General features: G+C 37.8%; 1 protein-coding gene across 2 annotated transcripts in view; it reads right to left on the bottom strand.

The window, feature by feature from the left end:
- SLC25A3 (solute carrier family 25 member 3) overlaps positions 1 to 299 on the bottom strand; it is a 6,916-nt gene extending 6,617 nt beyond the window's left edge. For both annotated transcript variants that reach the window (XM_006914582.3, XM_015591500.2), the window contains exon 1: positions 143 to 299. The gene's annotated coding sequence lies outside the window, so the exon portion shown is untranslated. The remainder of the gene's footprint in view (positions 1 to 142) is intronic.
- Between the last annotated feature and the right edge of the window lie 8,297 nt (positions 300 to 8,596).

An 8,596-nucleotide genomic window follows, 5' to 3' on the forward strand; every position in this document is an offset into this window, starting at 1 on the left:
TTCCCGCCTCGCCCTTGAGGAGGTCATGACGGCCTCCCCACAAGAAGAGGCCAACTGGGCCTACAGCCAAAGCATCGTGCCACAAGGGCTCCGCGCTCCGATCCCCGAACCTGCCCCAGGGAGGGCCGGACCACACTCGTACCCTAAGATGGCGAACAGACGACGCTCCTCGGAAAGGCTGCAGCTCACAGAGGCCGAATGTCCTCCGAGCCCTTAGATCTGTGCCCTTCGCTCGTCGTCAGCGTGACGTATACAGGGACTCACTACAGGCAGGCGGCACCCATTGGCGGTGAAGAGCGCCGCGGCCGTCAACGTCATCGCGTTTTCCTAGCAACGCTATCCCCGCCCCGCCCGCCCCAGCCCTTCCGGCCTGGCCTCTGCGCGGGAGGATTCCTTCTGCGCAAGTGCGCGTTCTGTGCCTGGTTTTCGTGTAGTGTGGGGCTTGTGCCCTTGACCTCCGCTTTTTGTCCCTTCACTTTGAAATGTCTCTCCGTGACGCCGTGGCTTCAGTTCTTTCCCTTTAAGTGAGTCTGAGTATAGTAGTAGCTTAAAAAAAAAAACAAAACGATTGCTTGACGTTATGCTTGACGCTGTTGCGTTTAGAATGTCACTGCAATATTTTGTCAACAACTTCTGCCATTATGGCACATTGTTTTTTTCGTTCCGTTCGTTGACATTACATGTAGGGATGTCTTCGTTTTTCATCAGACTTCAGGAAAGTATTTTGAAAAGAAATGTGCAGCAAGAACTCCTAAAATAGACAAGACAACTTGCTGCTTCATCACAATGGTGTATATCACATATGAAAACATTCAATAAATGCTTTTTCATTCCTTGGGGTCCAGAGATGAACTAGAGTGAAAGTGACTGGCAGCATATTTTGCGTGTTTAATTTAGAAAATCTTCATTAGATTCAGTTCAGCAGAGAAGACCCACTTTAGGAAGAGTCTAGTAAGGGGGGTCAAAACTCAGAGAAAAGAGTAAAGATAGGGAATACATCATTTGGAGTCACTTTAACCAAACTGCTAAAATTAACATAACGAAAGTTGAGGGATGAGGGACCTATTCAATTCTTGTTCTAACTAGCCTGGGAACTTACACTTTTGAACTTTCCAGTCCTGTGTCCAGATATTTATCTGGACATATACCAGACCTCTGATTACACCTGAAAGGCTCAATTATCCAGGACCTGACATCCAACATTCAGACCACCTGACATCTGACTAATGATCATCCTGGACCAATTCTAGGGCTAAGAATGAAGAACTGATAATTCTAAAGAATGTACATTTTACTTATAAGAACTCTAAACTTTTTTCTTTTTTTTTGGAACTCTTTATAGGTTTTTGCCTAGTTGTATTCCCAGTTTGCAAACTCCAAGACCCTTGAATAAATCTTTTGTCATTTATTTCTAGTCAAAGTCTCCAGACTCTTTTGGGGCTCATTCCACACCTCTGTTAGCATTCTGGCTCTTACATTTTCCCAGTTCTTGATAAACTAACCTTGAGAATTTACTTGATCTCAATGAACCCGTTTCTTAAATGTAAGATGAAAGCAGTGTGGGCCTCATGCCATGAGCTTGCCACTTTACAGTTACACAGGGCCCTGTGCTTGGTTTAATGCTCTGCTGTCACTATTTTGAAATTCTTAATAATTTATGAACATGTTAAAACTCAACCAAGTAAATTTGAAGATGTAGTTGGCTTTATTAAGCGATTTATGAATTGGGCAGCATCCCATCTAGCAACTAGAAAGTTGCGCTAAGGGGTTGCACAAAAAGGAAGGTTTTTATGGGAAGAAGTGTGGACAAGGAACTATTAACAAAAGAAAGGAATTATATTTAGACCAGGATATCTTCTTTTGGGATAAAGGGAAAGGCAAGCATTTTTATCCTATGAATTGCCTCTTCTTTAGGGGAAGGGGGTGTATGGAGAAGACTCATGTAACAGATTACATGAGTCTTATTGTTGCTTGACCAGAGAATTTCAGACTAATTATTAAGATTACATTTCTGGGAGAGGTTGAAACTGCAGTTAGATCAGATATTAAATCTAGGTTTGATATCATGGGCTTTTCACATGAGTGACGCCATTTGGGGCCTGTGGTTTTCTCTTTAACAAACAAGAAGGTCTGCATTTTTCATTTTGCATTGGGCCCTACAGATTATGAAGCTAGAACTCGATGGGAATAATACCCATCTTGCAGAGGTTATGAGAACTAAGCAAGATCATTTCTACAAGTGGAGATTTTTAGCCAAGGAGTAGAATTGGGAAAGGAGTCAGTGGATGGGAAATTACTAAGATAGTAGGATAATTCTTGCTGAAGGCAGGCCAAGCTAATAGATATCACTCGATCAGATATCAAGATTGGAGGATTCTGGCTAAACCGACTTGACAGAATTCTTGTTATACTTGGGCTCTTAAAGAACAAATCCAAGAATGGGCCTAGTGGAGAAAGGGCTCAGAGTAGCGTAAAGTTTGGTCGAGGAGAATCTTCTTACCTTCTAGGATCTTCTGCAATAGGTTCTGGAAGCAATGGGAGGCATCGATAATTGGTCTTGAGGAGGATCAGCAGACCCTGCAAAGCAGCTAACTCATTACAGATTTTACAGGTCAGGAGAGATTAGGCTCCTTGGGCAAAGGAGGAAGGACTGTTTCTACTGGCAAAGGAGGCTCAGCAGAATTTAGAGGTTCATGATTCCGGTGTCATCTGAATCTGCCCATATGTTCCCATTCCATTGTTCAGAGTCTCACTGCTGCTCAAAACAAAAAATAAAAGCCCTGATTTTAACACGAGACTTGCAAGATTGGGAATTCAATTGCATTGTAATTCAGGATAAGATTTGGGGTTTGGTTTTTAGAAATCACATCCTCACAGATACAAGAAGACAGTCATATATACTCTCTGGTCCTTTATCTCATCTCAAAAAGCCCTAAGCTCATCATTTGCTTTCTCTCAATTATCAAACATAATTAGGAGAAACCTACCAACCTTATTCCTTATTTTCACTTAAATATTCTATCGCAGCATCTACTTAGTCATCCAAAACCTTGCCTTCTTTAGCAATTTGATTACAGGTGTCCACTGATGATAATTTTAAAAACTTTTTTTGCTAACGCATGCCATGGACAACCAGTGTCACCTTTATTATTGACAGCTGGTCATCAATGCCTTTAAATCCAATCATATTAAATAACCCAAATTCAGAGAACCCATCACTAATGTTTACTTCTCTTAAATTACTTCAAATACCATGTCTGTATCAGAGTTTGACCAGAGAAGCAAACTAGTATGAGTCATATGGAATAGATTTATTTTAAGGATTAGGCCTCATGACATTGTGAGAGCTGGAGAAAAAATGCCTCTGTGTATGAGCTGGACCTGAAATTGATCTAAATCAATAGGGGTTACAGTCAGGCAAGAAAGCAGAACATGAAGTGGGGGCAAGCAGGGACAAAATGAAACCCACAAAGACAAACTGGATCCCCTGAGGATAAACTGGACTGTGTCTCTGTCTCTACCACCTACAACATCAATGATGCAGGAATCTGCAGGAGCCATAGTACGAGTGTTTATAGGAGCTATGGTGCTGCCCATGCATGTGACCCGGAGAAACAGAAGAAGAAGGTCCAAGAGTTGCTGAAGAGCACCACACCTGGCCATTGCCCCACTCCAGGGTGAGCCAGCAGGTTAGCAACAATGTGCATGAGCTGCCATAGCACCTCATACCCTATACTGACCTTCAGAGGGTAATGACTACTGCTTCACTTCTGCCTTTGAAATGTTGCACATATTACCCCTGTGGCCAGTCCTAACCCAGAACCATATTTGGGAGACAAATAGAATTTGACATGCTAGAGAAAGAGAGGACATTCAAGTGGAACTCTCCCAACAGACATTTGTAAACTTAGAGCGAGAGGTCAAATTTACACTTAGATTTGAGGATCATCTCTTTCATGGGGAATAACAAGAAAGTCCTTAATAATTCGTAGAACAGTCATGTAATAGAGGAATATAATAAATTATGCAAAGGAGACTAAAGTCTTTTCATATCTGCCCTGAGGGGGAAAAACAGAAACATCCATTTAGTTATTGTCTTTTTTGATTAGAAATCCTCTTTACTTTTTTTTTTCATATCTCTATAAATAGAGTAAGGAGAAATTTGCCTCTGTATCTGAAACAAGATAAAATAGACTTCACCACGGGTACAAAATTTTCATTCTGGGAACCTTTAAAAAGGTCAAACCATCCCCATTCTTCTTTGGAAGGGTTGAGTCTAGAGTACTTTGGCTGTAAGATTAGGGTTGACCCCTTTACCAAAGCTAACCCTAGGACAGACGACCCAGCTCTGAGGCTCACATTCAAACTCTTGAAATCACCCACCTTTGTGTGGGGGGTAGAAAAATGTGAAAGTTATACATGAATATTCAGGGACATTGTATTTTATAGGAAATAAAAGGCAGTTGAATTATTTTACTCAGTCTTTATGTCTCGACATCTTGAAATTTCCTTCTTTCTACAGTTAAAAGAATAAAATCTGGTTTGGCCCAGAGAGGAGAAGCATACCTACATACAGCAGACCCTAAAATAGGCCACATAGAAGATGTAGACTATTTTAATCACTCAATAGCTACAATCTATCACCCTGACTGCTTTTATATGAGGTCTGTTTACCACGAGTTAGAGCAGGGGTCCCCAGCCCCTTGGCCGCAGACCGGTACTGGTCCTTGGCCTTTTAGGAACCAGGCCGCACAGCAGGAGGTGAGCAGCGGGCGAAAGAGCAGTTTCATTTCATCTGTATTTGCAGCTGCTCCCCAGTGCAAATATCACCGCCTCAGCTCCACTTCAGATCATCAGGCATTAGATTCTCATAGGAGCACTGGTCCCTGGTGCAAAAAAGGTTGGGGACCACTGAGTTAGAGGGGCCTAGATCTGGTTTCTCATCAAAACACCTGGGGGTTTTTTAGGCACAGACGTTCTCAGGCCTCAAAAGGTTCTATGAACTAAGTCTGATGAGGAGTCTTGGAATCTGCCATTTTTTAAAGATCTCCAGGTGTTTCTTACAAACAGCCAGGTTTAGGAACTGATGCACTAAGGAATCCAAAGATAAACATGAGGCTATGAAGGGAGACTGACAGGAGTTTCCCATTTGAAAACTGAGACAGTACTCTGAATTATCTGGTTTGCTGTGGATACAAAGTGTTTAGTTACTAGAAAGAATCCCTGCTGGTCTGGTTTGATCATGGGCAAGAACAAGATGCTAGGCTGGGAAGTTCACCAAGAGTGCACTATATACATAATGGGGTAACTTCTTAAGAGAAGTATAAAAGGAGACGGGGTTAAAGATGGACACAGCCACAGCCTTGGTAACACACAGGAAATTTTAGGGAGAAACATACACATGAAGAACAGCAAATATGAAAAATAATGAATATAAAATAAAGTCATTAAGTTTTACTAAAAGGAGTGAAAGTAGTTCCATTCATCATTAGAGACATGGGGCAGAATATACCTGTTTCTGTGATGCCCTGGATCATTCTGAACTGAAAAGTATTTTAATTTTGTCATAATTCAAACCTCTTATCACTTATGATATTTTCACTATAGATGCTAAGGAGCCTACTCACAAATGAGCACAATTTAGGGCAATTGCAGTCAGCCCTAAATGAAATTAAAATTTGTAAACATAATGAAACTTCAGGAAAAAAATGATATTATATCTTTAAATTTGTAGTCAATTGGGCAAAAAAATAGCTTTAGGAAACCAGACATATTCTTTAGAGAACAATAACTTCAAATATTGGTGGAATTAACTGACTATTATTCTGAGAGAAACTAAATATTGCTGTTGCACAAGTACAGTTAACCTACATAATACTAGCAATGACTTAAAATTTTCTATAATTTGTGCTGCTTTGAAAGATTGTGGAACATTTCCTTTTTTGATTTCAAGAATGTCAACTTAAAAATATTTAAATCATCATTTAGATTATTAAGTCAGAGAAAATAAAAATTAGAGTTTTGTCAGCCATCCCAGGGCAGTCTATAGATCAGAATGACTAGTTCCTGGGTGTCTGAATGATCAGATTGGATGCCTGAATTAAATTAACAATATTATTCACTTCGTTGTTTAAGAGGTAGAACTCAAACTTAGGAGCCAATTTTCTATTTTTTTTTTAGAAAACGTGATTAAACACCCAAAGTCTGTGTAAATGGAAGTGTAATTACTCTTAGAACTTAGTTGCTATACACTCTTTATACATTGATGGAGTCCAGGATTCTTTAAACTATGTTCTTGCACATGAACAATATAATTTGTTCCAATATTACTACTGTCTTTCAATCAAATTATACCCAGCCTGAATCATCTTTATGCATTTCTATTTTCATAAACCTTCTGAGTTATGTGGATATGCTTCAGTCTTAAACATTAAGAACTTCTTATGCCTTATTTTTCCATTCCCTAGTCTTGTTAGCTACTTGTAGTCATTGTTTTCCTAAGATAAGCTCCCAATTAAGTCCAATCTTTCAGAAAGTATCTAAGCATCCTTCTTGACCGTTTGCCAATATATATTGGAACTGCTTTATGTAATAGTAATCTAGATATCTTAAAAATTTTTCGAATATCATTCACCTTAAGAAATATTATTGAGAAAAAAATAACAAGGCAAAATAACATCATATTTTCAAAAGTTGTTGAAATAGTTAAGATATTGCCTTAACATAACGGATTCAAAGGCAACTGAAAAAAAATGTATATTTCAAATGATAAAATGTATATTTCAAATGATAAAAAAGGTATATTTCAAATGATAAAATGTCTAATGTATCAGGATTGTTAAAATATGTAAATATGTGTAGGAAAAATAGAATTATCATAGTACAATAATTAAAAATATATATAATAGCTAGGTTAGTCTACCTATTTTTAAATTATTTAAAATCTATTGGACACCTAATTTAGGGTACTGTGAATATTTCCAAAATTTTATCTTTGGCCTATCTTCCTTTGCATTCTCTTCCCAGAAATCTCCTTAACTCCTATGGGATTAGCTTTCATCCTTTATGGAAAATTTAGTGTCGTCTCCAATTTTGATATTTTCTTTTTTATATTTTCTGGTTTTGTTTATTTGTTTACTTTTTTAAATTTTTGGATTTAAATTTACAGAAAAGATGAAAGAATAGTGCAAAGAACTTCTGTATACCCTTCGCTCAGGTTCCCCGATGGTTAACAATTTGTCACATGTGCTTTATTATTCTCTCTGTCTCTCCCATCAATTTTTATACACACATATATATAAGGTGACACACATATGTATAATATACTTACATGTATGATATAAGATTACATATATACACACATATGTACGTACACACATATATATACACCTACATATACATACACGTATTTTTCCTGAACATACATGATGTCTCATTACTCCTAAATACTTTAGTATATATTTCCTAAAAGACAAAGCACAACCATCAAAATCAGGATATGAACATTGATATAATACCACCATCCTATTCATAGATCCTACCGTAATTTCCCTAAAATCTCGTTTATAACAAAAAACAAATCAAAACAAATCCAAGATACTTTTTCTTCTAGTCCAGTGTCCAGTTTAAGAGTACATTGCATTTAATTTTCAGGTCTCTAAGCTTCTACAGCCTGGAACAGTTTTATGTATCTTCGTCATTCATAACCTTGGCATTTTTGAAGGGTATAAAACAGTTATGTTGGATTTGTCTGATGTTTTCTCGTGATTAGGCTGAGAGTAATCATTTAGGTCGTGAATATCATAAAACTGATTCTTTATTCTTTCTGGAGTATCATTTCAGAAGCCCTGTGATGTTGATTTGTCCTATTTCTGGTGAGGTGAACTTTGATCATTTGATCAAAGTGAAGTTTGCCAGGTTTCTCCATTGTGAAGTTACTGTTTTTATCTCTTATTAATAAGTAATTTGTGGGGAGATTCTTGAGACTATATAAGTGTTCTCTTCTTCAATAAACTTTCACTAATTATCTCATCTATCAATGATTGTTGCCCAAATCAATTAATATTGTGATAATTGTCAAATGCTGATTTTCTAACTCTATCTGTCCTACATTTATTAGTATTCTACTGTAAGGAAGCACTTTCCTTTCTCCTTATTTTTTTAGTTCATTTGTCATTTACTGATATGACTAAGGACTAATAGATTTCTATTTTATCCAGTGATTTATAATATAATACTAACATTATTTCTTTTGATGCTTTTATCATCCCAGACTTGGCCAATGGGAATCCCTTTTAGCTGAGTCTGTATTTTTTTTGACAAACCCATCATTTTTTGAGCACTTTGTTACTTTCTGGTACAGCAAGATGCTCCAGGCTCATCTTACACTTTTTCTACTCCAGCCCTGGAATCAGCCATTTCTCCAAAGAACTCTGGTACTATTTAGAAGAGAATAGCATTTAAAAACAAAGATCTGGGAGCAAAATACATATATTGCTTCAAGGTGTTATTGCTTCTAGGCTTTATCAGTATGTATACCTACTCCTCCTCCCTCTCTCCTTTCTTTTTTCTTTTCTCTTCTCTCTCTCTCTCTCTC

This window comes from Pteropus alecto, unplaced genomic scaffold (assembly GCF_000325575.1).
Source record: "Pteropus alecto unplaced genomic scaffold, ASM32557v1 scaffold94, whole genome shotgun sequence".
In the NCBI taxonomy this organism is placed as follows: domain Eukaryota; kingdom Metazoa; phylum Chordata; class Mammalia; order Chiroptera; family Pteropodidae; genus Pteropus; species Pteropus alecto.